At 41.6% G+C, this 25,819-nt stretch overlaps 1 protein-coding gene across 7 annotated transcripts in view; it reads left to right on the forward strand.

Moving 5' to 3' along the window:
• The window catches only part of TMCC3 (transmembrane and coiled-coil domain family 3), a 148,369-nt gene that overhangs the window by 56,792 nt on the left and 65,758 nt on the right, over window positions 1-25,819 (forward strand). The window lies entirely within an intron of this gene.

The following is a 25,819-nucleotide window of genomic DNA, read 5'->3' on the forward strand; positions in this document are numbered from 1 at the left end:
GTTGTTAAAGAGAACTTGCCTTCTGTTACACCTCTGAACCAAGACCAAGAGCTGCTAAATGTAAAAACCTACTGAGCCTGGTGAAGAAAAAACCCGTGCAGCTACTGAAGATACAGTCCTTGACTCTGCAGGATAAACTTTTAAGACTTTAATATCCCAGAGAACAGGCCGGTCTGCTTGAAGGCTTTGGCTGAATGAGAGGTAATTAAAGCTAAATTAGAAACAGGCAGCTTCCAGCTGTGATTTTTAGAATCCTGGAAAATACTTAACATCAGAAAGGAAGGCGCCAGAGCACAGAACTAGAACAAGAGAAATCAGGAGCCTACCTCCAACACGGATGTTCACTGCTTATGCATGCTAAACAAGTCATCACAAAGAAAAGATAGAAATGGGGTCAGAAAACAAAATGAGATTCACCCCAAAATAAAGCTAAATCTAGAGAGAAGTTTTCACAGAAATACTTGAAAGGTTTAATTTTGAAAAAGTCCGAGGAGTGAGAGTGTGCAGGTAATCAGTTATGATGTTGCAATTAATGTGAATTATTCTTTATAATTTGATAGCATTCAGAGGTATCAACAACAACTGAGCATTTAATTTTTTCTGTAGAATCTGTCATTGTTTTACCGATACTGGCTGGCTAATTGTTGCTTAAATCTCAGGAGTGTTATGAATCTTAATTCATTAATCTGTTTAAGGGGTTTTGATGCTCTGTGCTAGAAGATGGCATCAATATAAAAATAATGATAAACACTTACATTTTAGTATCATTTCTGGATTTTGTTAGTTGATTAATCTCTCATACATCCCCATGTACGTTTATGAAAATGTGCACATTTTCAGTTTCAGATTTCAATAATTTGTACTCTGCTCTAGTCTTTCACACTGTGCTTCAGAAGGAAATCTAGTGATAGTTAAACAAATTGCATTTCTATATAGTGGTGTTTTAAGCCTTCCTTACATTTCAAGTGAGAAAAATATATCCTGAGATAAGGCTGACCAGGGCTGAAACAACTGTATATGCATATCATGGACAGACAGCATGGGGCAAGCTGTGGGTCCAAGCCCCGTGACCCCACGGTCTAGAGGGTTGCTGGCAGCGCTCCCTGTAGAAGACACGAGTCTGAGTCCATTCTGCGGAAGGAGGCAAGAATTTTCACCCCTTTTGTAGACGCTCTGTATCCAACTGTTGGAAGAGAGGAGACCTCGTGACTGGAGTGGCTGAACGCTACGATGTTCAATCACAAAAACCAAAGGGGTTATGAGCGAAAATGGAGTCAGGACACCCCTGAACACCTCCAGCTACAGTGATCACGGCCTCATTTCTCGGAGCGTGAACACAAACCTCCTCTGTAGGTAAATGCGAGAAATTAATAGCGCTGATAAAACTATCCTGTAGGCACTCATGCAGAGACACGAAATGCTAATGTGGTTGTTAAAAAGGTGTGTTGAAAAGCTGCTTCACTTCAGTAAGGGACTGCTGCTAACAGAACAGAAATATTTCTCAGGCCAGTTTACCCCTCTCTGATTACTGAGCAATCTGCCCTCCGCAGGAAAGCAGAAGAGAAACCCTCCTAAAAAAATTTGGTTACTAACTAAATTGAAGTGTAGGGGCTTTTTAAAATTGTTTTTTTAGTTCTGAAAATATCTATTCTCTTTAGGGAAATAAATATATCTTTATTAATCTTGTTAGGAAATACTGCTGAAGGTCATCATCTCTTTTTAGCATTTCATTTCTAAATGCACACATGCAGAATTTATAGGCCTCAATGATCTTTCTCGGTGATGATTATAACTCCTCATTTTGCCCCACTGCACACCCTGCTTGTTTTACGTGAGCTGAATCTAGCAGCTTCTTTCCAAACTTCTGGAAGTCGTGTACCCCAGCCAGGCATCCGGGCGTTCTCGTACCTCGTGCTACCTCATCCCCAAGCTTGGCTCACTCAGCCTCTCTTTTTTTCTGCTTTTCCCTATGCTAAAAGGTGCATAGGGTGGATGTATCCCCTCCTCCCCATGCCTGCCGTGGCTCTGTCTTGAGAAGTCAAAGAAATTTTATGCCAGATCTTGCATTTTTGAGTTCTTGGCTTTCTTGGCCATTGGAAACCCACAGGAAGGTGCTGTATATGGACAGAACGAGAGTCTCCTGGAGTGTCCTAGAAAAGGTAAGGCTGCTGACTCCTGTTGGGGTGCTCCAGGCTCCAGAACTGGCTGCTAGGCATTGCCAATCAGTCTACCTTTGTTCTGTGACAAAATACAGCTTGGGGATTAATACGGTGCAGGGAGACAACTCCAGCTGCTTCTCATTTCCTTGCTAGGAGCCCATCTGTGTAGCTGCCAGGGTGTGATACAGTTGTGTTGCTAGTTGCATTGACTCATACTCTCCTTTCCTGATGATGCACAGAGATCAATTACCCATACTTTTTTCCAGTGCATGTATCTGCCTTTCATGCAGTCCCTCCTGAGGGGTTATTGACGTTCCCATGGAGCATGAGAAATGGATGAGACTCTCGCAAGCACCCTCTCTACTAATCTGTGAAGAGATCCTGAGGAGTTAACTGGGAAATCCGTTTCCCTTCTCTTACAGTGTTGTGTGATATATGTGCATATGAGTTCTGTCTAAATGGGTTTTCATTTCTGTTTGATTTCTTCATTAAAAGGTGTGTCACACATGTCTTCTTCCTGGTGCTTATGCCTAATATGCAGCTGAGCAAGTTTTTCAGCGTCGTGTCAAGACTGGAAAACAGAGGAGAGAGAGATGGCTCATTCTCAGTGCAAATAAAAAAGGCCTGGGAAAAATATGCTGAATATGCCTGCCCCCTTTACCCCGGGATGCTGGTGGCCCCAATGCACCGCTGAGGGCCTCGGGCTCCCAGATATGGCAGAGACTCAGCCTGTGCTCCCTTATGGTGCTTGTTTTATTTGTATTCATTTGTGACCATTTGCTGTTGTTTCAATATTAGCAATGTTTGCAATGAATTATGTTCCGAGTTGCTTCTTAGTTGCTCCGCTAAAGCACTAAGCAATGTACAACACTTAAACAGAAGATCTTGCTTCAATCATACGTTTTGCTTTCTCACTGAAGGCCCTTGACTTTTCATTAGGTATTAAAAATACTGCAGTTAACCCTAAGTGGACTGGGATCTGCATGGTGAGAGAGCCTCTCTCTGGCCATATTGCCCTAGCTGAAATGTTAAAGTGCGTGAGCTCTTTGGATTCGTTTTTCAGAGAGCCAAGTGGCTGGATCTGCTGGACCATTTGCTCGCAGCAGCCAAAGCAGGGCACTTTGTGGTGGGGCCTGGATGTGGCGTTCATCAGTGAGGCTGCTCGTCATCCTTGCAGAGCCTTACATCTTCTGGCTTCAATAACGTGCTGATTGCTAGATTAGAAAAATGCTTCATTAACGCTTGTTACTTTTAGTAGGTTTGTTTTGACTGGACACAGTGACATGATAGGAAGTAGCTGGACTTTCTGTACAGAAATGGGGAGTTAACATTCGTTATCTTCACTTGGCAGAAGCAGAACTGTACCACTGAACCTAGCTTTTGCAATATGTCGGACTTTTTATTCATTCTTAACTATATGAAACTTGTTTACGTGCATATATCCTCCCTGGTGCTAAGCAAGTATTTAAAAATGCTTAATTTTTCCCTGATTTCATTTTTTGAGAGTCCTTACCATGACAGAATCAAAGAATGAAATTCATAGGCAGTGTTGTGGCTCTGTCTTGTGGTTATGTGTGCTTTCCCATAAGCAGAAAAGTTTTGCCTTTGTACTTTGCCTGGTCAGCACTCTTGTAAGAGGTGACGTGGTGCTGCTTGGTTAGGCTGGTTGGTCTGTTTTAAAAGAATTGAATTACTGAGGCATGCACAGCATGTCAATAAATAGCAGCGTTGCTGTCTGCAGATATTTCTGGGTTTTGGTTTGGTTGAGGTTTTTTTTTTCTGTTTCATTACTTATACTTAATGAAGGAAGCAGACTAAATGGCACGTAGGAGTTACCAATTTGGATCACACTGGTAGGTCACCAGCTCTAGTTGTGATCACACCTAAGTGCATAAGAGCGAAGTATAATAACGTGCATCACAGAGTGTACTGCATGACTTGTCTCCACAAAACTGACCTTCTTAACCTCTTCTGTTGTTCCCCTTCCTCCCTCCAATTGTGAAGATATACTTTCTAACATCCAAATTTTTAATTTGTAGCCTGCACTACTGTTCCTGGGTTGTTCTTGTACAGAATTGTTTGGGTCCACAAGTCCTGCTTGTTCCCGTGTCTGAAGCTGTTTCCTAACATGGCAGGTTAGGTCCTGACCATCTCTGCAGACTTCAGGTGGCAGCTGATCCGCAGGGAACCATGACTGATGTAAGATGTCCGAGATGCCCGGGAGAAGAAATGGTGGTTGGGACAGAAAGAAACCCTGCAGGAAAGCCTGTGAATAAATACATTCGGGAATTAACCTTGCATAGCAAGGAAACCAGGTATCAAATTGGGCAGGATGGAAACCTCCTTGTATGAGTTTTACATTCTCGGAGTGTAATTTTGTCAGATGACTGTGGTATGTGTCTCAGGCTGAGTGGAAATACCTTTGCTGCCTATTATTCTCTGGGAAATCCACCAGCCTCTAGCGAACATTGTCATGCCAGCTGGTGTTTGCCACTCCTCGCTGCATTACTGGCTACCTGTGAGTCAGATGTTCCCTGCACAGCGTTGACATTTCACATCCCCCAAGTGAACCTAACAGGATTTTAAGGTGCTTGGTCTCACCCAGACCATCTGACAGCTAAACGTAAAGGCTGTGAACTTCGTTTCCTCTATCCGTCAGGTCTCTGTTTACACAGGCGTCAACAGGTGACAGCAACGCGTTGAAACATGTGCTGAGGCAGGAGAGGCACCTCTGCAAGAGGTGGGCCTGGCTGGGCTGTTGAGGCTGCGTGCTTCAACTAGACCGGCTAGGAAAAAAAAACCCCGAATGCGGTGGAATCAGGTATTTTTGTGCATTCTTGTAAATAAACAGAATTGCATCAAAATCCCACTTTCTTGAATGCCAGAGAAGTCCGTGTCCTCGCTGGCGTCCTCAACACCCAAGATAGCTGGTAGCTCCCAAAGGCTCACACTAAAAGCTGCTGCGGTCACCTCTTGCTGCACTTCTTCAGCCGTGCTCGAGGTTTCTTTACGCAAGCCGTCTCTCCAGGCTTCTCGTGCTGAGCTGTCACTCACACACACATTTCTGACCGAAGCCATTCTCTGCAGAGCTTCACTGTTCAAGGTTCAACAGCCTTTGGCCTTTCCCCGGTTTGGGAGGGATGGAGGGATGAATGCATATATCTCTGTCAAAAAACATCTGTCAAGGACTGTTTAGCTAGCTGGTCCCCTAGGCAGCTCTGTGCCTCTTGAGTTCCTTCCCATTTTTTTAGATTTCTGTGAATTTTGGATTTTATTTTAATTCTTTTAGGAGATGAACTAACTGTGTGCCCATAAAGGGACGTGATACCACTGTCCCCTCATTGGTTTTCATAGAATCGTAGAATGGTGAGGGTTGGAAGGGACCTTAAAGATCAGCTGGTTCCAACCCTGCTGCCATGAGCAGGGACACCTTCCACTAGACCAGGTTGCTCAGAGCTCCATCCAGCCTGGCCTCGAACACACCCAGGGAAGGGACAGCCACAGCTTCTCTGGGCAACCTGTTCCGGTGTCTCACCACCCTCATGGTGAAGAATTTCTTCCTAATATCTAATCTAAGTCTGTCCTCTTTTAGTTTGCAGCCATTCCCCCTTGTCCTATTGCTACAGACCCTTGTGAAAAGTCCCTCTCCATCCTTCCTGTAGACCCCCTTCAGGTACTGGAAGGCTGCTATAAGGTCACCCCATAGCCTTCTCTTCTCCAGGCTGAACAGCCCCAACTCCCTCAGCTGTCCTCATAGGAGAGGTGCTCCAGCCCTCTGATCACCTTCGTGGCCCTTCCGTTTTATGGAAGGTATGTAAGTTTCTTGTGAATTTAGCTGCAAGATTGAACACTTCCAGACATAAATACATTATGCTAATTGTTTTACAAATACCTGAATTTATTAGTTTCAGCCGAAACTTTGCAGTGACTTTTGCCGGACTTGCAGCTTTTGCCAGGTTGACTGAAACTGCACTGTTTTTCTGCAAAGAAGCTGTTTGTTAATATACTGACCCAGTCTTTCATGCTAGTCTGTTTTACTGTTTATAGCAAGTTGAAACCAGCCATGCCTGAGGGTTTTGTTACCACTTTTATCAAATCATAAAAAATTAAGAAATTTTATTGCTGTCACGGAGGTACTGCTCTGGAAACATGGGAAGCACATGCATCTGTCAGAGTTTCAGTTTGATTAGAGAGGTTGAGTATCATCTGTTAAAACAGGAGATTTGTGAAGTAGATGCTCATTAGATATTCAGGAGTACTCACTGAAAGTTTCAATGAACTGTTAGGTGTATCCTGTTTTTTTTCCCCAGACAGAGTAGAAGAGATGAATGCTGTTTCCCGGAAAGGTGCATCTTGTGACTAAATCCCCTTAGAATTATTTTATAATAGAACTGTGGCTTACAATGCCTTAATTAACTTTTTTCCTAAATATACATGAAGCCCTTTCTATCTTTGATAGTATCTAGTATCTAGTTTCTAGTATCTATTCTGGTGTTACTAAAACAAGCCATTACCATTTAAATGGCCTTAAATGAGGCAGTTTGTATAACGACTGAAGAGTAACAAAACCAAAACAATGTGCCTCTAATACATACCCCAAAGACACGCATATTATTTAAAGATATTTCAAGGACCTAGTTAGATTTGGCGTCTTTTAATTGGAAACTTAACATTGAGCTGTACTAATGCCACAATTAACTTGGACTGTTACTAATGAATTTTCTAAATACATTTTTATGGAAGTTGTTATTACCCAATTGCTGGAGGCAAGGGAGTGCTGGGGAACCATATAAGCAGTTGCAATAATATCTGGGATTAATTGCCTCTAAGTGCTTGGCCTTGCCAATTGCTCAATTTTCATCAGCTTCAGTGATTTATTTTTCATAGAATCAGAGTCAGAAAACATGTAAGTAATCAAGTAGGTTTGCTTTTGAAAAGCATCATCTGTTGTTCATTTTCAGTGAGTGCCGGGGCAATGGTATCTCTGGGCTGCTGCAGATGGAGTCCAGTTCCTGGCTTAGCTGAACTTGGTGACTTGAGTGAGTTGTTTCTGCCAAAACACTCCATGATATTCATTAATTTTTAGCTACATCAAAGTTTGGGGGCAGGATGTATAACTTCTTTGAGGCAGCATTTAGATGTATTACATCCCCTCTGCCAACTTTTGTACTTAGCAGCCGTGAGTCAGACCTTCCGAAGTAATGAGATTAAAAACAGTGACTTTTTACTCTTTGCCATCTGTTTATGAGTCGTCACGTGACACTCTTGACAGATTCTTAGCTTTTCTTTGTAATCACAAATTTACACTATTAAAAAATATGAAACTTGAGAATCTCACTTAGTTTTATCATTCAGGGACTGGGAGCTTTGAGAAACTCTAAACGTCAGGAAGTCTGGACAAAAATTATGACAGTTGACAGGATTGCGGCAGGACAATAGAGCCCTCCCTGGGTTCTCCATGAGAGCCCGCAGAAGTGCTTGCACGCCTGTCCCAGTGATATCAAGGGATCAAGGCCTCCTGACCCAAGAACCCAAGTGGACACAAGTCAGGAGTGACTGACGAGTAAATGACAATAAGGAGACACACATCATGAGCGTGGTCCCCTTGGAGGGGTTGTGAGGGATCCCAGCCACTGCTTGACCATATCCTCTATATTGGCTAGCTGTGTATGGATGGGGAGTTGAGGAAACTACCTCCTTCTCCACTGTGCTGAGTCCCTGTCAAAAACTGATTACTTGACCCGTGTGCAGCTGTACTGTGGAGACAACTGGTCTTCACGTACTACTTCTGAGTTTTGTGCCATGAGAACTCTTACTCTTGGTGTAGGAAAGGTCATGGTCTGACCTAACCTATGTCTGTGACAGTGCTGCTGTGTTTGTCTGCCCTTGAAGAAAAGAGAAGAAAGTAATATCTGAATTGCCTCTGGTAGTGAGTGTAGGAATTTATTTGTTCTTGAAGTGTGCAACATTATGAAAACAGTGTTTAAAAGACAGAGCTCCTGATGGCATGCAGAGCTGGTTTTCAACTGCTTGTCAAAGTGACTGCAGTCTGAACTACCGGGGCACAAGAATAAATCCTAAAATTAGCAATAGTGGTTTGCAGTTGAACATTCTGAACCCCTCAAGATTTTGTAACTGCCTGCAATAAGGAATTAAAGTTAAAGGGGTGCTGTTAACCTTGTATAATTCTTATGTGATGGCCAAACAGGAGAATGATTGGAGAAAATGTCAAGAGAGAAATTTCTTTCTACAAGAGAGAAAAGTAGAAAGTTGTTACTTTTTCTGAATTTCAATATCACATTTGAAATTGATATTTCCTAACATGATTTAAATAAGTTGTGAATATACTTCTCTGATTTAAAAAAAATGATTATTTTATCCCAAGGAAGATCTGTTCATCATCTGAACGACACACATCTTGGGAGCTGCTTGTGTTCTGCTGAAAAGTCATTAGACTAAGGATGAGGAATGGCATATGTTAGAATCTCAGCAATGTAATTATGTGCAAGAACTCTGCTACAGCCTTTGGTGATAAACTAGAGTCCAGATCCAGTCCTTGAGAATCCAGGCAGTATTACCTTATCAGCTACTTAGCCTGACTCACTGCTGAATCTTCCCTCTGTAGTCTAATGCTGTGTGACATGCTCCCACCCTGTGGGAGATGTGAAGGCAAAAGAGCATGTGTGTGATAAAACCATTTCCTTTCAGTATTGGTATTACAGTCTCTCTTCCTTTTTTTGGATGTGTACAAATGAAAAGTGTCAGCACTGCATGCAGAACTCAAACATACTGTTTACAATCAGCCAAGCTAAGACTTAGTGACATGTATTAAAAACCAAAACCCCAACAACCAAGTGACTGGTAGTTTAGGCATTGTGGTTGTGATGTAGTGTGCTCTTCAGTCCATCCAGGCACATGGAGTCCACAAGCTGTGTTCTGGAACTGAGGGAAGTTGAGAAATGAGCATTTAGAGCAAGATGTGTTGACTATACATTCTCCACCCTCGGTGACAGTTTCGCTTCGTATCAGCTCTCTCGTATATGCACTATGTATATTGTGTTCCTACGATTCCCCATCGTCTCTCCGCATGCTAACAACCAGCTACTGCGTCGTGCTTGTGGAAGTGGGCTGGCTAGGGGGAAGGATGTCAAGGAAAGGAGGCACAAACCACACTCAGCATGCAAAGAGGGCTTGAGAGGAAGAGGTGGGTCATTGTCTTCTCCTGCTTCTGTTCTGGCAGATGTGTCTGCTCAGATGTGCAAGACATTGCCTTTTTTTTTTTTTAAAGCTACTGGAGGGGTAGAGCATTGAAAGCTTTAATATTACCAAGGAGCTGAGAAGATCTGGATCTGTGCTGTGATTTGCAGCAGGTATCTTATTAATATATGCCCAGAGGAATTTTTAAGTGGTGAATTGTCTGTACTTCGTACCGAACCCAGTATGAATCCTTGGACAAGATAATCTGATTTCAGAAGACTAAAGAAATTCAGAGGGAAAATGGGAGAATTGGACAAACCATGGGAGATCTATCTGGCTGAAGCTTTTTCTCAAAAAATGAGGTATCTTTAGGGAGAACCAGGAGGCCTATACCAAACCTGCTACAGGTAAGTGTTTATTTTTTGATGTTATAACTCACCTGGATTGTTTTGAAAGTGGCTGACAAAGTTGTCTCTGTTCTCATACCTCGGTCCAACTTAGTCACTGGCTACCAAGGCTGGTAAGAATGTGACCTAACTTTTGTTGAAGTCTTGAGGATCCCAGAAATGTTCTTTCTGGATTATTTTTAGGTATGTCAAACTGTCTTGAATGAACTAGCATTCTGCGTTCACCGATGTACTTGTTATAAGTCAGGTCTTTGACTTTTCTGAGCTTTAGTTAGAAAAATTTGTATTCTCTAGTTTTTACTCAAAATTAGGTATAGCCAGTGACATTTGTGTAACTGGGTTTTTTTTCCTTGAAAAAAATGGGATAAAAATTAGCCATTTCTCCTTGTGTATTTTGTTCATGTAGAGTGCAAGCCACCCCTCCTTGAGGCTGCTTATTTTGCTAGAACGGCAAATGCTCATCTGTGGTCTTCATCAAATGAACACCTTGGGAAAAACTGTGATCCTAATTTCAGGTGAAGGACACTGTTCTTCTCTGTCCCCACACCTAATTTAAAGAATCCAGGCAATTGGAAAGCTGGTGAGAACAGACATTTTGGCAATGCAGATTCCACTTATGACTAGAATAACTTCTGTCCAAGTGTGCCATGGTGAGCTAAGCCAGACAGGTGCTTTAGGTATGCCTCAGAGCCTTCTTTTGCAGGTGACACCGGGCAGCTCAGGTGGCAAGTTTTCCTCTTCTACCAGCAACCCCCAGGCATGTGGCACAAAAGTAGCTGGAGACGGTGGGTGGGCCTGTGGGTTTGAGATCCCTGAGGGAATGACCTAGAAGAGGCTGAAGGCAAATGTAGGTGCTGTGGGATCCCCTGCGGCAGCCATTTGGCTGCTTCTGATGAGTGGACCAGATAGGACTGGTTGAGATAATCTTCCAGCTCCCCACAGAGTTACATCTATATTTGCCCTTTCTGAGGCTGTTCAGGTATAGGAAAACCCTTTGTTTATGCTGGAGTTTGGACATAGGAGTGAGGAGTCTTACAAGTGCACTGTTTGCAAAAGACTGCTGGTGGTAAGTCTTCTGCAAATCAGCTAAAATGCATTGGTCTATTTATTTCTGCCTTTCCTAATTGCTGGGAGGGGTTTTCTACCAGACAAGAGCCCAAGTCACAGACTCCAAGACTTGCAGCTGAATTTTGTCATTGACTCATCACATGCATATTGGTAAGCCATCTGCAAATAAGATAATTGTCTGTAATTTAGGTTATCTCATCTAAAGACCTCAATTTCCATTGCTAAAGAATGAGCCTAATGCATATGACACAAGGATATTGTGTAGAATAACTCACTGTATGTAACTACTGAGGAGCTCTCTGCAGGTGTAGAGTGCTTGTTAATGGCCAATTAGCATTATTTAACTGTACTTCCAGCCATTAAAACTCTACTGTCCCAAATGAAAACAAATCAAGCTTTTATTCTAATCTGTACATAGAGAATAATTTTTCTAGACTTAACTGTGTGTAACTTGCCATTTGCTCTCATCTGATCCACTTCTTAGCTCTTGACAGTGAATTGGGTGCAGCCTCATCTGCCTCAGCAGCTCAGACGTTCCTAGACTTAATCCTGAAAACCTCTGCACACAGTTAACACATTAAATCCTCATTTTGTTTGAGGGAGCAATTGTCCCATTTCAAGCAGCTGAGGGGTGAGAGCCCTACTCAATAAGTAAGGGTGCAGGTTAAAAAAAATCAGTGGGTGCCACACTCAGCAGGAAGCTTTTTAGACTGGTAGAAAGGGGATGTGATAGATTGACAGCTCGGGCAGTAGCTCACCCGTTGCAGATATCACAAAGCTGCAGAGAGCCTTTCACCAAAGAAGGTATGTGCTTTGTCAGTTCATATATACCCCAAAATGGCACATGCTTCATCTCTGCATGTATCAAGACACAACAAATGAGGGTAACACAGGATTTTCTTGCTTCTTGGTTTCACTGGCTGGAGACATGTTCCTTATTTACTCAGAACAAGTGTCAGACCAGGCTGTGGAAAGTAGCACAAAAATGCCGATCATTATCTGTAATTTCACTGTGATGTTTATTACCATGCTTCATGAAAGTGATTTCCTTTATGAGGCAATTTCATGCCTTACTACTTCCTAATGCATCTTGCTGCTACTTTCAAATGTACAATTGTAGACGACCTTTCCAGAAAATCCTTTTCAGTTCACAAGTTTTAAAATACTCAATATACTCCAGCATGAATGTCACTATGCTTTAGAATCTATAGATCTACTGTGTTTACCTTTCAATTTAATTTTCTAGAAATGCTCAATTACATCTAGCAACATGTGATTGATGATAATTCTGCAGCCTGGTGGAATCCAGTCACCTGGTTCAGCAGAAGTTCACTTTTCGAGGGGTCACACTGGGAACACGTTATCTCAGAAGTAGTTTTCAGCAGTTTCCCATTTCCTCCTCCTTGCATGTACTTAGTTGTTTCAGTGTTTCTTATGCTGTGCTGAGATCCTGTCTCTACAAGCTCTCAATTCCTACTCCAGGTGGATGGCGTATTCTCATTTATATCGTTTCACATGTTGTGGCTGAACTTGCCTTCTAAGCAAGGGAGCAGAGGCTTGACCTAGAGCTGTTTGGAATCAACCTTTCTGTTTGCTCTTGTTGGGCTTTATACTGAGTTAACAGCATACTCCAGTCAGTTGCAAAAGCAGCACAGCCCTTTCCCCAACTTTCCCTGCCCAAAGCCTGGCACAGAGCAGGTTGTCATGATTTCTTTCATCCTTCTACCAGTTTTTTTTTCAGTTCAGCCTGAGCATCTGCTGTTTCTGCCATGGGAGGTATGTTTTAGAGTAAACAATGTTTGTTTTAATCTCTCCAAGATAAATTACCTGTAAAAAAAAAAAATCGTTGCTTGGAAAATCTAATTGCAGTCAGTCTCAAACGCCCCAGTGAGTGTGTCTTGTTTCGGAGCTGGAGGCATGTGTCTGAGCCCCTTGCTCTGCTCTCATGGCCACAACTGTTCCTAGTGAGTTCCACTGGACATGGGTACCTGCTCATCAAGGCCAGCAAAGCAAAGGTACAGGAAGTGGTACTAACCCCATCCAAGCGAGCTCTTGGGCTCCAAGCTACAGAAAGGAGCATGCTTGCTGCACCATCTGGATTGGGGATGGGCCAGGAAGATAAAAAGGAATCAATCAGATGTGCCTGAAGCTAAATGTGTAATTTATTTAGCAGTGTAAAGTTTGTATTAAAGGGGAAGCAGGAATGGTGCACATGTCAGAGAGTGAGAGGGAGAGAGAAAGGAAAGAAAACTTCATGATTACTGGAAAACAAAAAGTTCAGATAATCCTGTCTGTTCAGATCTGATACTAGTCAAATTTTTGAGTAGTTCTGAATGATGATGAATGGAAAGCTAGAACCCCCTGAACCTAAATAGACTTGTATTGTAGTTAGTCCTGTTAGATGTACATGTAAATCCAACAAAAGATCTTCTGCGTCCACTGATGAAAACATTCTCATGTAAATCCTCTCAGCCCTCCCTGCCTACCTTGCCGACCTTGAACTTCTAATTAGGAGGAATCAGGAAAGGACACTGTTGGATTCGTAGTAAAATTTGGCCATGGGCATATGATGTCATTATACATCATGCCAGACAATAGCTGTATTATGTCACCCTGATTAAAAAATGGACTGCTATATCAATAAGCTACTGCCTATCATAAAGTCAGCCTGCACAATGCTGTTGATTTGGCAGACTTCTAAGCAAAAGAATTATAATCTCTTTCCTCTTGATCACTTTATGAAATCCAGATTGATCTTTCATCCAAAATGTCAAAGAATGTGCCAGCAGCTTAGCAATCAATGAGAATAATGACCTGCTGTAAAACAAACAACAGTGAACTAAAAGTACTGGTCATGTCTGCGTTTGCCAACAAGACATAGATAACTTTTTTTTTTCCAGCTGTTCTTAGTTCTCATATTTAAAAAAAGACATAGCTACTAGGGAGAGTCTGTTAATTGCAATTGAACTCAGGTTCCTATTTGAGCGCTTGAAGATTTTTGGCTCACAAATAGGAACAGCTTATGCTAAGTCTGCTGCAGGGATTCTGGCCCCAAGCTTTTCACTCTGCGCTTCTTCAAAGATTTCTGCCCCTGCTGCTGGGATTGCTCAGCTAATTGTAAAGCAGTTGCAGATCTGCTTAAATCCTAGCTGGATGCACTGGGAAACACCAAAGCTGATTCCAGTTTATGTTAATCTGCCAGAGTGATACAGCATCTACTTCATCAGAAGCTGAGCTTGGCCTGTAAGGAGGGAGACAGACATCTAAAATGGACAGATTGTTGGGGCAGAAAATTCTTCTAAGCTTTCAGAAACTCGTCTATATCTACTAATGAGTCAGAGCTTTAATTCCCAATGAATTAAACAGATCAAGTCCAAGAGAGTTTTGTACTTGAGTATTTTTAAGAATCCAGCCCTTAAATTGTTATTTTGATGGTAGGACTGAAGCTCCTGAATCACTTAGACTTTGCAGTGTTGTACGTAAAATACTGTAATTCCATTTAAAAACTCATACAACTTGGACACTATCTGTATAAAATGTTCTTGATCAAAAAAAAGGTGCATACTCTGAGTGAATGTACTGTTTCTGGTTCACCTCTGTGATTAAAAGGGTTTTATTTTAAAGGTTAAATGCTTTACATTTTTTGACAAACGTGGAAGTGAAACTGTGTTATATTTTAGTGTGAATTTTAACAGCACTTCTACTTTCATGTTGACACTGGCCACATTGATAAGATTTTATCTGCATAAAAGATAAGAAACATCCCTATTACAGTACCAGGGATGATGCATGAAAGCATAACTTCAGTCATAGGCAAAACTCTCACTTAGTTTAGTGAAATCAGTTTTCCTAGTGTGTTTAAGAATATACTAGTTTTTGTAAAAAATCTTGTTCTTTCCCTTAGAATAAAACATCAGAATCTCCTAAGTACGAGAGCAAAACGAGTCGCTGTGCTAGCATCAGCCTCTAAACACCACTGGAGACACTATTGCTTGAACAGTGTGCTTTTATTTGTTTGAATTATTCAGCATGTGAAGGTACATCGGTTGTTTCTCTTATGTGTATTAATATCAAAGCCGAAACTAATCTTTGTCAGATCCTGCGCAGGAGGATCTTAGAGCTCTCAGTCGCTTGGATACAAGTGCCAGCTTCTTGCTTGGCTTCCAAGAGGGCACATCAAAATGGTCTTTCCTGACTCTCCGTGCTGTTTTCTCAGAGCTACCAAACCGGCAGCATTGTCAGCGTAGCCATCAGCTCCCAGTCCCGCTGTCCCCATCGCTCGCTCCCATCGGCCGTGCAGTCTTGGTCGCTCCCATCTTGAGCAGTGGGCATAAGCAGATTTCTCAGTCAGCGGCTTCACACCAGTTCAGAAAGATGCACTCTTGTTTCTCAGACGAGTGTTACTTTCCAGGGATAAAATGGCAAATGGCTGTGCTGGCTGTAACGCCGTGCCCGCTTTAGCTGGGGTGCCAGACCGACTGTGAGGTTTGTGGTGGTTTGTGAGCATCTTAGGGTTTCAAATGAGTGCTTTTCATGCTGCTTATGTCTGTTCAAAAGCTGTATGTTCTGTGCTCTGAGACATTTTCTGACCACTCAGTTGAAACTTGTGATTAATTCATCAGGTTGAAATGTAGTTAATTACAAAAACTGTGGTAATTGTTTCAAGGATGATGATTGTATATACAATTTTTTTCCTGTTGTCCGTGTCCCGTCCCCGTCCCGTCCCCCCCCCTGTTGAAAAACAAAAACAACCAGGTTTTTGCTTTGCTGTAGAAAGACCCCGTGCAAAGAGGAGACACAGCTAGAACTCGATGGTGCACATAATGTTGTCGAACGAAAGTGTGAGAAAATGAGGAAAAGGAAACAGTTTTTTCACTACCTCTTTGAAATCTAGTAAAGGGGCTGAGACTGGTAAAGGTCAGACTTGGCCATTCACCTTAAAAATAGAACACTGAAAACCAGGTACTTTTAGTAAAGAATTTCTGTAATTTCTCTTTGTATAGTGTGAACCTGTTTCTCCTGAATTGGTAGGGGTTTGGAGATGTCCAGTGTAGTAATATCAAACCTGTTTTTGTACCTTTTTGACTGGAGCTTCACATTCAGTTGTGTTAATCTCGTATGTGGTATTTAAGTGGTTGTTGTGTTTCATTTATCAGCTTATAGTTTTTTATGCATGTAAACATGATAAAGGGCATGACAAAAGAAATATCTGCATTTGGATTTAAATGATCCATTAATATGAAAGACCAATATATATCAACATTATTTGTATTGTGTATACATGCGTATGCTAAATAATTTTGTTTTCAGAGTGGATGTATTATGGCTTTCTGACTCTGAAATAATTACAAGCCTCAGCTATAGCTAAAGTGTTAGTCACAGTGATTTAGCTCTGCCGGTAATGTTGTGGATATATAGAATATTTATATGGTATGAGGCGGCAATAGTGAAGATAAATCTGTGGCTGTACTGGGTGTTTACCTTTCCAGACAGGAACACTCATCTCTCTGTCAGTATTTGCACCCATCCATGTGTGTAAAACTGGGAAATACTATTAAAATCAGATCCTTGTTTTAAGTAAAAAACCATTTTTTAAAATAGCTTTCTCAAAAAAGACCATTCTGTTCTTTAGTTTCCAAGATCTAGTGTACCAGTTCCCATACCCATCTTCAAATGCCCTGATGTCCCAGTGCTCCCAACACTTTGCAGTACTGCACTTGGTAAGACCAATATGTGCCAAAAGCAGTATATTTTATTGTTCCGACCATATTCTTGGGCTAATATTTCAGTTTCTTCAGCTTTTCTCAAAATGGCTAGCGCTCACAGCTTCTTTTATTTTGCAGTGACATTTGCGGATACTTGAGCATATCTGGAAATTACAATGCAAGTAACTAAAATAGGAATTCAAATAAGCGTAAGTACTTCATTTGGAAATCTTCGCGATTGACTTATTCGTAGGCAATGATCAGTCTGAGCAACAAGTATTATAGTCACCACTATAAATTATGATTAAACTATCTTTTAAAAAAACACATCTATTTCCAAATCAAGAGAAAAACATTACAAGTTTAGAGAGGTTGCTCAGAAGGCACTCTGCACCATGCGAGCGTGTTAACGTTAGAAAGATGAAGGCTGTTGTTCCCCCCCTTAGACAAGGCAGCAAAGACAGACAACCACATCCTTGCCGTGCACTTTGTGTTCTCAGCTGCAGTTTGGGGTTACCAAACCCACTAATTCCTCATTCAGCAGAGACCCGAGCTGGCTTCAGCTTTAGGATTTTTGCTGCCCCAGACGAACCTGAACGCTGGCACGCTTGACTGCCTGGTGTGTGCGATCGAGCGTGTCCTCTATGGGTTTTTGCTGTCTGCAGAAACTACCTAACTACTAAGATAATGTCTGATCTTATAGAGCAAGTCTCTTTCATCTGACAAAATAGATTTTATATTTTTAGCCCTTCTGCCGCTGAACTTTTTAACGTTTTTCCTCATTCAAGTGAGTAGCAGTTTACTGAATCTTACAGATGTTCAGGTGTAGCTTGTACCCAGAGAGCTGATGATGTTACATCTTCAGCAAATTACATGGTAACGATTGAATTCAGCAGAGTAGAGTGCCAGGACAGCAGGTTTATTTACTACATTAATTTTTGTAATGAAGGAAGAGAAGAATACCTGTAGGTGGCAATAGTACAGAAGCTGTAGCCACATGCCATTGCGGTTTTTTTGATCAGTAGATTACCATCAAGTTAGTATTCAAGTTAGCTTTCTGCAATTCCAATTCAATAAACTGCTCTACTGATGCTGAAGGCCAGGGCAATGTGGTCCCTAATGTCTGGCTTCAAACCGAAGTACCAGATTCTCCACACTACCAGCACTGTTTAGCATAGGCAAATTCATAGATGGGTTTAGAAATGTTGTGTCAACATTTATCTATTTATTTATGTATTTTCAGTCAGTGAGTGCTAACACAGATTTTCAATGCCAGTGTTGAGAGAAATGTGACATTTTTGTCATTAGCATTATTTTAATCCACAAGAAACTACAATAATATAGTCACAAATTAAAGAATTCTGTTAGTGAACTGGAAAAATAAAAATTTGTGCATACCCGAAATAAAAAAACCAACACTGAGCATGGATGAGGGCCCAAGTTCTAGCCTGTGGTTGCTCTTTCAAGATGAAGTCATGGTGCTGATGGGTGACAGCAGTATCTGGGGAGTGTGATGCTACGTGTGCATCTTTGAGGGCAGCCGGGGCAGAAAGTGTGCCATGAGCATGAGCAGCACTGCAAGGGACCTTGTCAGGGTTAGCAGCTGATGGGCTGCTGTGCTCTGGGTTTCAGCTACACTCAGGACAGACCCCAGGCATTTTATACGTGGGCTGCTGTAACCCGGGATTGCTACAAAATCCTCTGGCAGGTGTGACTGGCAGCAGGTCTGCTGGCATTGGAGCAGCGTTCATGTGGGTTGCACAATGTCTTTTGCAGTGCACTTCTTGAGTAGGAACACAGCTAAAGTGTTAGAAATTACTAATTCAGCTGGTCATTGCGTGATGATGCACCTGGATTTGTCACTGCATTGGTTAAAGACCAACTAAGATTACAGAAGTACTGTAAACAATTGCACAGGTAGAAGGTCATAAGCAATTCTTAATTTACAGTCTATATCAGTATTTCTTCTGCATCATTATTACTTGGTAGGTTATTTAAATGCCTACTGAAAACAAAGTAAGATCTTACTTTGGCACAAATAGTTTGCATTAGATGAGGCAATGCTAACTGAATAGAAAAATCTAAGTTCTATTTATGGCCCATTGTCTGTGGTGGCATTTTTATTAATTTCCCCAAAATGGGGAGGCAACACAATCCACTCAAAATTCTTGTTGCCACTAGAATAACTATTTGTCCAGAATATTATTTTCTGGGGGAGTCTAATTTATGCATTCCAAGTACTTTTCTGGCTGACAGTAGTTAAAAATAAAGAACACGTTTTTTGCAGAAATTTAATCATTTCCTTCAGCTGTGAATGCCCATTGCTCCGAGAAAATTGTCCCTGTAACTGTGCTACTATTTTAACTGGCATTTTAATTAAGGTTCTTGTGCTTATCAGTGTAAAACCGGAGACCATTGGTTGTGTACCTGAATCCACTGACTAAAATGAAAGAGTTGGAGAAATAAACCCATGTAAAATGTTGGAGAGTTGTCTGAAATAATGAAATAGTTGCAAGTGCTAAACTAACATGTGAAATTAAAGCCAAAGAGAGCAAGCCTGTTGTGACTCCGGGAGCAGCAGGTGAGGTGATGACTCTGTGGCCTACTTTGCTGTGCTGACTTACTGGCATTAGTCATCCCCGGAGCCGAAACTCAAAATTCCGTATCTGTTGATATTGTTACCCAGATGCTTGTAAAGCAAAGTCCGTGATGGCCGTTTCAAGCATGGCTGTGAGTTATCGCTGTGATTCACTATACCTGACTAGACTTGTTGTCCTAGGAGGTCAGTATGTTGCTTTCCGTGACATATTTTATCCCTCTTTTCAATTTGTTTTGCTCTGCAGCTTCAAATAGTCTAGGGCATTAAGAAAACTTTTATTGTAGTGGAATTCAGCAGTCAAATATCGGGAAAAATATAGCTAAGACTAAGCTTACAGCTGGTGTGTGTAGGTCTTGTATTTAGTTATTGATCCTGAATTATTTGAACTACCTTGTGCTATACACCTGCTTTCTCGGCAGTCTTAAGAGTTCAGCCTTACGAAGGAACAACGTTACAGCCTCTGAAGGTTAAGAAAAATGAGCAGCCAACACACATTAGAGGAATTTTATAACAGTAGTGGTGGGTGGAAACAAGGTTCAAAACCTTTCTGTGAACCAAAGATCAGACACAGGTTTCGGTTGTCAGGGCTGGGAACTCAGTCAAAGAGCGATGACCTCAGCTAACCTTAATTACCTTGTTGTATAATGATCATAAAAAAGGGAGAGGCTTAGAATTACTGCCTTTCTTGTCCTTGTATAAATGCTGGGCAAGGAATTACTGGGTTTCATAGAAGTTGAAGTAGACTTTTTTGTGTGTGTGTCCATGCTTCAAATCTGTGCTCTGTTTGTGTTCTTTTTAGTATGATGTGTTAAAAAGACCATGAGAGAATTTAAATCTTGACTTCATTGCACAGATTGCTTAACTGCTAAGGAACCCGAGAGCCACCCAACTCATGCTAATTGTGCTAGGCAATGTAGATGAATGGTTTACAGACCAGCAGTAATGTTCTAAAAATACATTGCACCTTCTCAGTTTTACAACATGGACAGATCTTACATGTAAGCTACAGGGTTCACAGGGGATATCAAAACATCTTTCAGCAAGTTACAGACTTTTGTGTTTGCTATGCTGCCCTTTTCCAACTCATCATTGTCCTGTCTTGCAACAGCCCTCAGAGAGATGGTCCATCCTGGGCCATGGTGGGCACAGGGCTGAGGAATAGAGCACCTGGAGGTGTTGCCTCCAGCTCTCTCCCTGATGAGCTTACAGTGGCACAGCTAACTAGGATCTGACCTGGCCATTTAGCTCCCATCTCCCTACCTGACACCTCCTCCAAGCGTGGTGGCATACGGCTAAAGGATCCCGTAACCTGCCCTAACCCTCCGTTGGCTGGTGTGGGACTTGCGGAGCCCACTGCGTCCCCCGCAGAGGCTGGGGACTTTGCAGGTCAGCGAGAAGTCAGGCTTGGCATCGCTGCACGCTCCCATGCTGCGTGTGCCAGGTGGTGCTGCCAGGTCTCGCTGGCTCCTCTCAGCAGCTAGCGTCTCCCCCGAGGAACTGAAAGCAGGGATGATGGCGTGTTAGAAGAACAACAATGCTTGTTGCCCTGAAAAATGCAAGCATGCAGCCACTGCTCAAGTTCTACCCGTCTCCTCTCCTGCTCTTCCCAGACTGATGCTTCTTCCCCTCTACTGTTCCATGTCCTATCACTTTCTCCTCCCTGTATGTCCTGATGAAGGTGCAATACATGGATTAAAAATAAGTCTTTTGGATGAGAAACATGTTTACAGCAACAGCAGGCAAGAGAAACAAAAATCAGTAGAAATAGTTTTTCTGGTTCCAGTTTCATTAATGTCTTCAGCTTTAAAAGGATTTGAGATTTTTGTGAAGTAAATGACCCAGTGCAGGCTACACAGACATTTCAAGTTACATAAAAATTTTAAGGCATAATAAAGTGTTTGTGCGCAGTCCTGCTCCTGGGGATTTGAAAGGTTACTGCAGATTGCCTTTCCTATTGCCATGCATTTTATATTCATTCTAGGCAAGCACAGGTGAAGGCAAAGATAGCAGCTGTTTTGGGAGGCTTTCCACGAAGCAGGAAAGTTTTGTCAAAGTGTTTTAGGCACCTTCTTCCATTCTTGTTCTATCCTGCACGAGAGCAGACTTTGAGCACCACATGCTCTCCTATTTTGCTTGTCAGCTTCTTACATAGGATTCGTCTCTGGTTCTTGTGTAAAGGTCTCCAAGTAAACCTCAGCCGCTGAGCCTGTTTCCCTGTCCCCATTGCCGTCTCCGTGTTGTAAAAATGCACCTGGAGAAAGGTTACAGAATTATATGTGCCCCAGTAACTTCCCATGACAGTCCCCAGTGTAATGTCTGAAAATATTTGAAAAACACAGCAACAGAAAGACGGAGCTACCGGTGGTCCACCTCTTTTCCTCCCCGGATGAACTGGTGCAAATCAGTCCTTGCTGGGCATTTATCCAGGGTAACTGGCATCAGTAAATAAGGCCACAGGCAGATTTTAACAGAAAAAAATAGCTTAAGGCAACAATATCTCTCAGCAGAGTTTCCACCCACCCCCTGAGTGGATGGAGCAGGATGCGCGCCTGCACGTCAGCTCCTCGAGGACATGGTAGGTGACATCTGGCACCCCAGCCCCCTCCTCCTCTGCTCTTGTTGGAGGAAGGATCAGCCGTTTAACTCCACAGCAAATGGAGCGGTATCAGACTGAAACAAAGTGCTCACTGTCCTGTGCCTGGGACAAGAAAACACTCTTTTTGCTGGAGCTGCAGCTAAAACATGTGCCATGCAAAGTGGTTTTATTTTTTTTAGGCTTCCAGATATCATGATACATTTAAAGATGAATGTTGACAAATAGAAGGAGATTGTTTACATTGAGTTTTCTCACCTCAGGGCAAACTTAAAACATGGCACTGCTGGATTACAGCACGCCAACAGATGCGGTGGATCGTTTCAGGCAAGCTTTCATGTGTCTTGTGGTATCACCTAAGCAGCAGATTGCTGAGTTTTGTTGCCGTGCTTAGTATCACTTACAACTTTCTCAGTGCCCACGTGCTTTTAACTTCCCTTGGAAAAATAACCCAATTTCTGTTATTATCATAACATTTAGATGACATAGCATGGTCAAAACAAACCATCTGTGCTGACAAGAATTTCCATCAGTACACACCTGAGGCATCAGCCTTCAGAAGAAGAGATCCAGTTAACATCTATCTTCCTAATGATTTATTTCATATTCATCTGTCTAACACATCCATCCACTGTCTTCCACCTTTCAGAAACACTGACAGAAATGAGATTAGCTGGAAACTGAGGGCTGAAATTTGATCTTTGCTCATGATGATACTCCTGATGGTGGTGAGGAGCCCAACACAGAGAGAGCTCAAGAGGTTCTGTTCTGGGAACAGTGTCATCTCTGATGTGCATGACAGTATCAATTATATTTGTCTTATATTAAAGCACAAATGCTATAAAAAAATTTTATATATATAAAAAATATCCTTCAGACTGATATTTGAAAGATCCCTGTACGTTTCAAGTCTTTCAAGTAAGCCACAAAATCAAAGGATTCAGAAAGATCAAGGTTGAATATTAATAAAAGGTTGCAGCAGGAGGCCTTTCAGACTCGCTGTTTAGTAGTGTTAGTGCTGTGGCCATATCTGAATATTAACTCTGGGGCTTTTTTCTGTTCTTTTGTTAGCATCTCACTTTGATACTCTCCAGATCTCATTTAAGGAAAGACAGATTAATAATGAAGTGGAAAAGATCAAGTAGATTATCCAGGGAAAGTTAAGTTGTAATAAATGATAGCCCTGCGTGATGGATAATTCAGTAAAATATCAACATGCCTTTGAAATAACCTTACAGAAGAGCCATTGGCCATAAAATAAGTCAATAATTTGTATGCGTGCATTTATGAAAATCTCGAAAATAGTTTCCATGTTGTCCTTCAGGCGCCACATGATCTGACAAGGTCAGCATACTCTTCAAAGTCCTTGCATAAATATATCAGTGTCTTTTCAAAACTACGTGAAATTCAAAGTCCAAAGAACTTGTCCTGAGTATCTATTGCAGCAGGTATCTCGCCTACGTGGTAAATTCTGCCACAGCTGCTCCAGAGGCTGATGCTGACCAGTACTGACAGCATGATCTACAAGGTCTAACTAAATGATAATGTCTCATGTGTAGGAATCCCCATTTGTCCAAGCAGCAGGACTACATTGTGGTCAAATCCTTGATGGTCAAAATCAGTTTAATTACTATCATTAAATTGGAATCAGAGAGGTAACATACATACAGAAACCTAGAGATGTATTTCTGAAATTTCTTATGGAAAAACTGTTGTCATGTATATGGCTCTTAGGTGGCTTTTCTGCACATGCAGTTAAATCCTAGTAAATGGAATTAGGAAAAGCCAGCTAGAACAAATTATGTATTTCATCCCTCCTTCTGAGACACTGTCCTGGTGGAAGTGCTCCTACTAGCTTGCAGCCCACCTATTAATATGAAAACACTGCAGCGCCTCAGCATTAAAACTGCAAGTTTTCATACAGCTTCTCATACTTCTGATACAAGAAATCATGCTATTGCATATTCTTTCTTTTGTATGTGTATATGTCTGTATCTATAAATATATGTATGTATATATATATAATTAACGTATATAAATTCTAGCTTAAAATAAATAGACACGCACAAGTAAGTGTGACTGAGGGCTCCATATCTGACATTCAAAGGCATCCAAGTGCCACAGAATTTACAATGAAAAGAATTTCAAATTTACTAGCGGCTGAAAGCAAGATTTTATTGCACTTTTACTATTGCAGGGGTGTAGTTTACAGACACTGATGTTGTATCTTATTTGAATGGTTCTGCAGAACACAAGAAGAACTTGCTCATTCCAATTACGGGACTAATTTTTTCCCTACTTTAATGGCTGTCCACAATTTATGGAACCAAACTTAACAGAAGAGATTTGGGAGGGTCCTTAGCTGCTGAAAATTCATAGTGTTCACAGAAATCAAAAGGTTTGTCCCAATTTCATGACATTTTAAAAATCTGTTGCAAGAATTAATTACTAAAAATCAGCTCAGAAACCCCTCCAATCAACCTGTAACATGCAGAACAAGTCCACTTATTTTCTTCTTCTAGGGGTAACAATATACCAAGACTGGTACATCCTTTCTCAAAGAAGCTGTTAACTCTCTTCCCACTGCCCCGTTTTACTATTTTATGTCCATCCCACACTGACCAGCTGACAACTGCTCAGGCTTTTGGCAGACGGAAGTCAAGGAGGCATGGTGTGGGTGTTCCCCCTGCACACCGTGCAGTGCCACCTGTAAACTGCTTGCTCGGCCTGTAAAATGCTGTAAGCACTGGGGAGGCATGAATTAATAATGTGTGTTTATACATTTGCATGCCTGTAGAATACCTAATGAACAAAGAGAAGGCAGCTTGAGCAGTATGCTTTTAACCTCAAAGTTTTCTGTCTAGTGTTTTTCTTATTTCTGAGATTATAGGGCAGTATGAAGACGTATTGAAAATGGTAGGGATCCGTTTGCTGGAAGTGTCATTCACAGCCACTGAGGAATATTGGAAAGCTAGGGGAGAAGGAAATGCTCATGTGCGTGTGTTTACTTACACGCATTTGTATGTGCATAGATCTAAAAGGAAATAAGAGGGCTGTGTCAAGAAGTTTTGGGGGAATCAAGTCAAAAAGAGGTTTGTTGCAATGCAAAAAAGTGCAGGGAGTTTAGCTCTGTGCATCCAAATAACAAATAATAAACCCCACACCTTCTGGGGGGGGAAATCTGCTGATTTGGTGTCTGTTCATCTCTTCTGTTTTAAAATTGCTGCATAATTTTGATAGACGGGCTGAAGATGTCTTGCTGAGAGCAGTTACTAAATGTTTGTTTGTTTTTATTTTCATCTTAAGAAGAGGATTCATTTTAAGCCATTTAAATGTTTAGGGACATTGTTTAACTTGTAAATGTTTATTCTGCTGCCTGTCTCCATTCACTACAGAGAAATGCCAGGATTCCCTGCCGATGTAGTTGAGCTTATCTGCTTCTTTTCTGCATCACTGAAGCTGAGTTGCATATAGATGTGCCCTTATTTCTTGCTGTTGAATGCCTTAGAAAAATAAATACGTTGTGGTTTTGGGGACTGACCAGATGAAATCCAGATAACTAAAGGAAATTTCATTATCGGTAGCAAGGGGAAAGTTTATGCAGATTTAGTGAAGCATCCACTGCAGATGACACATTCTTACAGAAGACAAGAGCGTATTCCTTCTGGGTGACTTTTTTTTAGTTAAATACAAAGATTTTTTCCCTTTTCTAGCAAACCAGCTAATTGTTTGCATACCTCAGATGCTTTATCTCCACAGATGTTCTAGTGCCACATTTGCAGGATTCTTGGTCCTTCAGGCAGTCCTGCTAGTTTTCGTCTTTCCCTCGTCATAATTTCAGCAGCTGGTATTATGATACTCAGATATAAGCGCTGATCTCAGCTTCACCAGAAGAACTGCTGTGAAGCTTCCCACTAGGTTTTTGCTTGGATGAAGCTGTTTGTTATTTTTCTGAGGCCTGACTGAATCATATTATTATTGAAGTTCTTTTAGAAAATGAGGAAACAGTTCATTTTAAAGGTTTAATGGTTCATTTTGGGGTGCCTACACTTTTACAGATTTCCGTAAATGTTAGATGGCTTGCATTTGAC

The sequence above is a fragment of the Opisthocomus hoazin genome, chromosome 8, assembly GCF_030867145.1.
Source record: "Opisthocomus hoazin isolate bOpiHoa1 chromosome 8, bOpiHoa1.hap1, whole genome shotgun sequence".
Taxonomy (NCBI): Eukaryota; Metazoa; Chordata; class Aves; order Opisthocomiformes; family Opisthocomidae; genus Opisthocomus; species Opisthocomus hoazin.